Source organism: Rhipicephalus microplus, unplaced genomic scaffold (assembly GCF_043290135.1).
Source record: "Rhipicephalus microplus isolate Deutch F79 unplaced genomic scaffold, USDA_Rmic scaffold_49, whole genome shotgun sequence".
Lineage (NCBI taxonomy): Eukaryota > Metazoa > Arthropoda > Arachnida > Ixodida > Ixodidae > Rhipicephalus > Rhipicephalus microplus.
Genome location: NW_027464622.1, coordinates 381,465 through 389,926, shown reverse-complemented (window position 1 = coordinate 389,926; position 8,462 = coordinate 381,465).

Below are 8,462 nucleotides of genomic sequence, written 5' to 3'. Positions count from 1 at the left end.
GTTAGTCAATCTAAACCAAATCATTCCCTTGATTTCCCAGTAATAAATTTGACCGCAGTATATTTACAGAAGTAATATTCTCCGAATATACAACCATTTTTTAATCTCATTGTCTTTTTCGAAAATAATATGCTGCTAATTTCAATCAATTATATCATTTAGCAAGTTAAGACGTACGGACCATTTTAGACTACAGCACAAGAGGCACACACAAAACCACTAGACTCTCCGATATCTGTGGACATTTGGAGCTGAAAGGCTGCATTTCCAATTTGATAAAAACCGTAGCAAAGTGCATCACCTTAAAAAAAGGGGGACCAGGAAAGAAATAGAAAGTGACAGAGTGCCAGGCATAAGATGTTGCAGAAGCTTGAGAAAAAGAGAAAGTGGTTATGTGCATTATTGCCCTTGCTAGTAATATGTGCGACTACCTCTACAAATTACTGTATGTTGTCAAAGCCTGCAGTATATTGCATGTGTCGAGTGGTTGGGGGTATGTAGGTACTGTTTATAGCAGTTTTGTCAGGACAGTCCAAGTTCATTGCAATTGACTATATACATTAATTCAAGAGGGTAAAGTAGTGGCGGTACTCAAATCTGGTATGGCGATTTCAAGACAATATTGCTACTTGTCATTTTTTACGCTTGTCTCGCAGTGCACCCAGTCATGCCAAGACCTCACTATTCAGCATTTCAGGATCGTTGTGCCTGTTTTTAACATTCTCTTAAGCACCCCTTCTGACCCTACTAGTAGTATGCGCGTCTGTGCTTGAATAGGCATGAACATCGCAGATTATGACCAAGTACAAATGCTGCAATACAGAAGAGGTCTGGCATTATTGCTCAGTATAATAACTCTTTCGGGCATTAAAAAAAAAAAAAAAACACTTTTTTTTTTCACTGTATAATGCTACTTTCTTTTTTTTTTTTCAGCTTTGCAAATGTTCCTTAGTTTTGCATTCAGGATATCGGGCTATCTGATTGTCCTTGCAATATGTGGTAGGTATTCTAGTTCAGAGCTGACATTTTTGTACAACCTGGTCCTTTACAGTGAGAAAACTACATTGTCTTCTAGCCTGTAGTCACGATGCCATGACATATTAAATCTTGACTCGTGGATCTGAGCATTATGCCCAGGAGAGAGAAATTTTAATGTGGACATGACGTGTGACCATTTAGTAAAAAAGTGTCAGTTTACTACTTCTGAGTAATCCTGAGAATGCATTGCACATGATCCTCCCAAGAGGGTAAATAGTTAAAAAAGATTTTTAGGGCTTTATTCGTCAATATAAAGTGAAAATGCAATCTTTGCAGTATTCAAGATTTTGCAGATCGCTAAAATAGAAACGAGTTCATCTGCCAAATTAGAGTCGAGTGAAGAAACATGCAGGGCATAAAGGCACTGTTTAGTGCTAGAAGAAGAGTTTGTTGCATAAATCTCACTTGGGGTAATATGGCGTCTATTGACAAAGCCTGAATTGGGGGAGTTTTGACAATGCACCTCTTAGAATATTTTATGCTTTGTATGTGTATGCATTTATCGACATACAAACACATGCACAGGCATACACGAGAAATCGAGGGGAGTCATGATGATGTTTGCACTGGTAATCACAAGGTCACAGGTTTGATTCTTTCGCACAGCAGCAATGTTTTGATGGCAGATTGGGTGCATGTAGCAGGAAACCAGTAGCCAAACCTAGTCTGGCGCAGACTCCTTAGATGTCATTATTTACTCGGATAAAATATTGTTATGTGCTGCTCACTCCATAACAATATTTACGTTGTAATAATTTAAATAACCAATTTCCTTTTTTCACAAGGTGACAATTGCTGCAGTTCATAGTAGAGATATTACATGGACGAGAAACTACAAAGGGCAAAATACAGCTTTGGGCACTCGAATTTGGCAAGGATATCAATACAGCACTTGCAGTCATTATACAAAGTTGTACATGTTTGTGCAGGCAAACCTAGGCGATTTGCAGTAGTTTCATCTTTACAATCCACCACATGTCAGTTGAATATTCGAACCAGTGCTGCTACAAGCCCCAAAAACAATGGCCGCTTCAACCTTTCATTGGCCTTATGATTAGCCCCTTCGGGACATGGCAAGTCCAAAGCTCTGTGCTCCATAGAGGACCCTGCCACAATTATCATGACAATATAATCACAGCGTTGTAAGAAAAGTGTTTGTATGTTGTAACACTGACCATTTATCCAGAGTGTTCACCTAAAAGTTTTTTGCATGACAGCTAATGTTTTCTAAGAGCAGCCGGGGAAGATGAAAGATAAAAATTTTGAAAAGCAGTTAAGAGAAACAAGGAGTGTAATCAGAATAGAAGTACTTGTAACTGGTGTCTTTTTTTTTTTCAATGTGTAAAAGACCTATACAAAGCTGCCCACTATGGAATTTTCATAACCATATGGTGTTTATGTCACTGTTCCCCACAATTTAACTTGGAAGTAAGCCTGAAATTGATAGGCCAAAAAATGCCTGCTATCTCAACATTACACTTAGCACTTGATGCACTGCATTACATGCTGTAACTGATAAACTATTTAAAAATAAGCACTTCATGGTGCACTTGCGCAATAAAGGGAGCATTTAACTTGAATTAAATGCCGTTGCACAAGAACATTCAAATTGAGACTATTTATCCGACCTCCTCCACAATATCACTTTTGTCATTTGCACTGTGAATTTCAATGTGGCATCTTTGTCCAATATACTTGTAAGCTTGTTAGCTTTATGACGAGTTGAAATTTACTTAAGTAACCTCACGCAGTATGCAACATATGCTGCTGTACAGTGCTCATGGACTGCAAAGCAAGTATGTAAAATGAGTAATGCACATACTTTCACTTCCATATTCTTCAGTTCGATTCATGTCAGCAGTATTTGCACTCAAGGTGCACAAGAGCCAGCATTACCTTCAGTGGCCAAATTCGTTGTAGTTGGAGCACATGGTTATGTCAAACAAGCGCACACATACCAGTTCTTATACTAAAAGCTTATATGGAGTTTCATTCCATGAGCACTGTATGTGATTTGGCTTGCTACTCTGCAAAAGTTCGATCTTTCCCAAGCCAGCCCATTTCATTTTTTTTCCTGTTGTCCCACATTTCTGTTCTTGTTGGTGCACATGGCTGGTGACTTCAGCCGAGTTCAGCGAAGAGCTTGAAGAACTGGAGTGCGCTAGATGAACCAACTATGAGCAGAACAAACTTGGTAAGTTGCCGACACTAAAAGCACTTGCATCCGCAGACTATGAGGTTACCGTACATTTTGTACGACCAGAAATGCTCTAGTATCAAACGGCCGTAGAATCGGCATCTCGTATTAAGCATACTATGATTAACACCATTCCGAGATGTCTTATTAAACTGTACTGCATTTAATTTATATCAGGTATGAAGGCTACAGAGATCTTACTGTTAAAAAAAAGGTTTCCAGGGGTCTATACAAGATAGCATCATAAGAAACATTGAAGGGGTCTAATATGAAAACAAAACAAAAAAATGTTTCGTATCGCAAGCAAATTGCTTCCTGAAGGTCTCAGGATTGAGTCCACATCACGGTGGCCACATTTTCAATGGAGGCAAAAATGTTTGAGCCCCGTGTACTTGGATTTATGTGCACGTAAAAGAAACCCAGATGGTCAAAATTTTTGAAGCCCTTCACTGCGGCCTCTCTCAAGATCACATCGTGGTTATGGGACGTTAAACCCCAACAATTACTAATAAAGCACTATGTTACAGTGCGTGCTTCTGAAAAATAGCTTCAGCAAAAGCTATTGCCACTTATGCTCCAAATAAAAGAACTGCACATGCAAAGCCACTGTAGTTGCTGCATGAGCTTCAAGTGAACATGGCACGCGCTTTTTGTCCTGGGTGCGTTTGAGCCAGTTGATGTAATCTAATCGGTCAGTGTCTTTTTTTACAGCCCTGTTAAGTAATCAAAACAATTTGAACAGCAGGGATACGCTAGTAATTATAAGAAAACAATTTTAGGCTTTCTTGAGCCCTGAAAGTTATGTTCAGATACGCAAGAGTATTTGAAATAAAGCGCCACCAACATGCCAGTGGACAAGCATCGAGTCGCCTTCCCAAACTGTAGCAGTTCCAAACTTGCACATTCTTGCAGAACCTTATTGTGCTAAGAAAGCCTATGGAAATTCAATTTGCCTGCACAGACTCGGCGCACCCATTCTGAATAATTCCTTCCTGGTGAGCCACTCTGAGCTCGAGGCTTGTCTTTTTGAAAAGAGTGAGCTGGATGGCAGGTGCATGGGTGTCCATAAGAAGCCTTTTGCAGGTTTCTCAATACTAATTTCTGCGGGGAGAACATTGTTTGTGAAATCAGTGATCCTCAAAAGGATAATGCACTATTTGAGGACCTTAAGTTAGTGTCACGAAAAGGTGACGAGTCAAACGTGGTGAAACATTGCGAGCTCCCATTACAAGGTGGGAGCTGCAATGATGCACACTACGCAGGCAGGTGTTCTAACAAATCACAAAAAAGGTGACATAGCCATTGTATGCAAGCATATACATTTCCAGTCAGACATAGGCTGTATCCAAGCAAAAGGATCCCCAGAAAACACTGTCAAGCAAGTTGGGCTAGCAGTAGATGTGCCAGGAAAGTTAAGTAGAGCGCCATGCTGTTTGACAATTTGTGTGGAAGGTTGCCTTTATAGGTCCCAGTTAAAAAAAACGGCAAAAGATGCACGTCACATGTAAAAAAACAAGGTCGTCTCGTGCTTGAAGTCCAACAGTATCGGTGGAATGGTCCATGTATTCAACTTGGCACCCGCAGGGGCGTCTGCGCGAGCAGGCGTTTGGTGTGTAGCGACACCACGGACCCGAGCTAACAGGGGGTCTCGACCTCTCTCACGCCTAGCCGTGCATGGCTGAGCCTTGTCCGGGGAAAAGGGGATCCTGAGGGTTGAGACGATGCCGGGTGATTGGACTATTAAGGCCCCCTGACAGAGGCAACACACCCCTTTGGCCCCGGCTTCACGTAGATGGCACCCCTGGGCTGACCCACCCAGGGGAAATCGGCAGTCGCCTTTTCCTATCTCTCTACATCTTCGTCTTTTTTCTCCTCTTTAAATCTATCCTGTCTTCTTCTCTTTTCCATTTACTTCAGTGTTTCCTGGCGGCGAGGATTAACCTTGTGTAGGTATCCAACCTTGGGTATGCTATATCCGGTTATAGTGATAGCGTACAGCTGGATTTGTACAAACTTCGTTCAAGTCTTGCCGCGTCCCCTTGTTAGGCTCCGTGGTGGACGGTTGGTGCTGTCGCTGAACAGAAGCAGTATATTATGGCTAAACAAGCTTCCTTTTTCCTTGATCGCCCTCTTTTCTGAGGGCGCACCGAAGTGCCCTTCCGATTATTCCTGCAAAGCACTGACGATTTCCTAAAATATTATGTAATCCATAGCGAGAGCAACTTAACTGCTCGGAAATTGTCTCCTTTCCTGGTGGCGAAATGCCTTGGAAACACCATTGGACTAGGCTACAAAGCCATGAAAATTACTAGCGGTGATTCGCTACTCGAACTTAAAGACAAAGACCAATTTGAGAAATTGAATGACTTGAGATATATTGGTGACGTACCAGTAAACGTGTCTGCACATAGAACAATGAACATGAGCCGTGGTGTAATATCGGAAGATGATTTCTTGCACCTCAGTGATGAGGAACTTCTAGATGGCTTCCAGAATGAAAATGTTATAAAGGTTGAAACAATCCTGATTCACCGGAAGAATGAGCGGATCCGCACTAAGCACATAATACTAACCTTCGACAGCTGTGTGCTCCCTACCACACTAGATGCAGGCTACATTAAACTTCGCGTGAGGCCATACATCCCGAACCCTCAGCGATACTTTAAGTGCAAGCGGTATGGACACGGATCCCAGACATGCCTACAAAGCAGACATGTGCCAAATGCAGCTCCAATGAACACAAGTCTGACGATTGCAAATCATCTTCACATTGTGCGAACTGTGATGGAAGTCATCCAGCCTACTCTAGAACATGTCTGAAATGGATAATCGAAAATGAGTTCATCTCACTAAAAGTAAAAGAAAACATAACATTTCATGAAGCAAGGAACTGTCTGTCGTACCTTGATCACACCAGTTTTGCCAAGGTGGTGCAATGGGAGGCAGCGCTACAAGTGCCTCAGTCTACTGTGGTCACCAACAGTGGCCCAGTAGTCACTTTTCCACCCATCACGTGGCCGCTGCTATTGCTGCGCCACCAACATCAAAGGTGGGTCTGCAGGCTTCGGCTCAACATGCCCCGAAGATGAATCAAATTCTAAGGCTGGAGACGCAAGTCTTTGTGCCCAGTCCTCGACCTTCCAGCGCCTTAGAAAAGGCAAGCAATAGAAATTGATGGGCGAACACCAGCGTCGTCGACGCCCAAAGATTAGCGCTCTTTGAAGCGCAATAAGAAAAACATCCCGTAACCGCTCCGCCAAAGGGTCGGTAACCTGAACGGTCACCTTTCTTTAACATCTATCTCTAGCACGTTCATCTGAACACAAGACACATACATTTTTCCTCAATATGGCCACAAAAATACTACAGTGGAATGCCAGGGGCATTTTACAAAACCTTGATGCTATCAAAGACTTACTAAATGATTATCAGCCTAAAGTGTTCTGTGTTCAAGAAACTCATTTAAAGTCAACTCAAATGAATTTCTTAAATCAATACGTGGTTTTTCGTAAAGATCGAAATGGTGGCAATTTCTCGTCAGGAGGTGTGGCAATAATTGCACAAAGAAGCGTAGCATGCCAGCACATTCTGCTACAAAGCTCTCTTGAGGTTGTGGCTTTTCGCGCTATTCTATTCAATTATTTGATAACTATCTGTTTCATTTACATACCCCCCGACGAATCGTTCAATAAAATGGAGTTCAAAAAGCTCTAATTGATCAGCTCCCTGTACCGTATGTCTTAATTGGGAATTTTAATGCTCACAGTCTGTTATGGGGTGATACTGATGCAACCGGGTTACTGCCCAGAGGACCGGAACCAGCGCCAGAGTCTTGGGGAGATGTTGAGGAGAGGAGCAGGGAGCTGCTAACAGTGACTTTAATTACATTATATACAGGTAGCATGTTATTACATGATGAGAACAGCACCATGAAAGCTCTCGACGGAGGCATGATGGGAGCTTCTGCGAGCTTGTGAGAGCGTGACAGGAGCGCCTCGGTACTCGCAATTTATGTCCTGGCCTTCCCAGGATTCCCTGCAGGAAAAAAACAATGGAGGCCAGGACAGTCCAATGAAGTTTGTCATCTTCTCCTCCGCCCCCGAAAGGAGAAGGTCGAACGATGCCTCCTTCCTAACTCACGAAAGGGGGAAGAGGCACGCCAAGTTCAGCCCATGGCAAGGGAGAAAACACTGCACACGACACAGCACAGCACGAAGACGTTGAGTCTTACGTGGAAATCAATTTCGTAGTCTGTTGCAGTGATGGGCATGCGGCGCCAGGCAGACCACTAATTGAGAAAACAGCTGCATCAAGGCGCCACGAAGAATGTGAGAAATGCATCCGCAGACGATTTTCAGACGCTGGGCCCTTTGCCGGGGGCACCTTGACGTCAAAGCAAGCCGCCTCGACGGCCAACAACTCTTTCTGATCCGTCAGTCAATCAGGCATGTCCAAAGGGTTTTACGACGGGCGCTGACGACCTGGGACAACTAGAAGAACGATTTCTCTGTTGTCGCCGCTCTTCGTGTATCTCTGGGAGCGCTGACTCGGAAGAAATCAGGGTAGGCTCAGCCACAATATCTGATGCGTCAAAGCGGCATCAAGCCAGGCAGGCCGATCATAACAATACCAGATGTGATGCAAGAGGCTGCACTATAGAAAACTTTCTTCTCTCATCTGGAGCATGTCTATTCAATAAGGCAGAGAAAACATACTACAGTACCACACATGATACATATTCATGCATAGATTTAGCCATTGAAACACCGTCACTCCTACCTTACCAAGATTGGAAAGTTAATAATCCATATGGAAGTGACCATTTTGTGACTCTTTTAGAAACAAGACAACAGGTTGACCGACCATTTTATCCTAAAAAATGGAACTTTCATAGTGCAAACTGGGCGAAATTCAGAAAGCTATGTACACTACTCTTCGAAGAGGTGGACCATTTGGGTGTAGAAGAGATGGCTACCATATTTCTGAATATGTCCTTACTTGTGCTAAAAAGCGTATACCGCAGTCTAGCAATAATAAGGTCAACGCAAAGCCATGATGGAATCATAAGTGTGAACTTGCTAAAAAACGGCAAAACGAAGCATGGGGCACTTTTCCTTGCTACCCAACTATAGAAAACTTGATAAACTTCAGAAGTTGCAAGGCGAATGGCAGGCGTATCTGCCGTATAGCCAAATGGGAAAGCTGGACACACTACATATCCTCAATA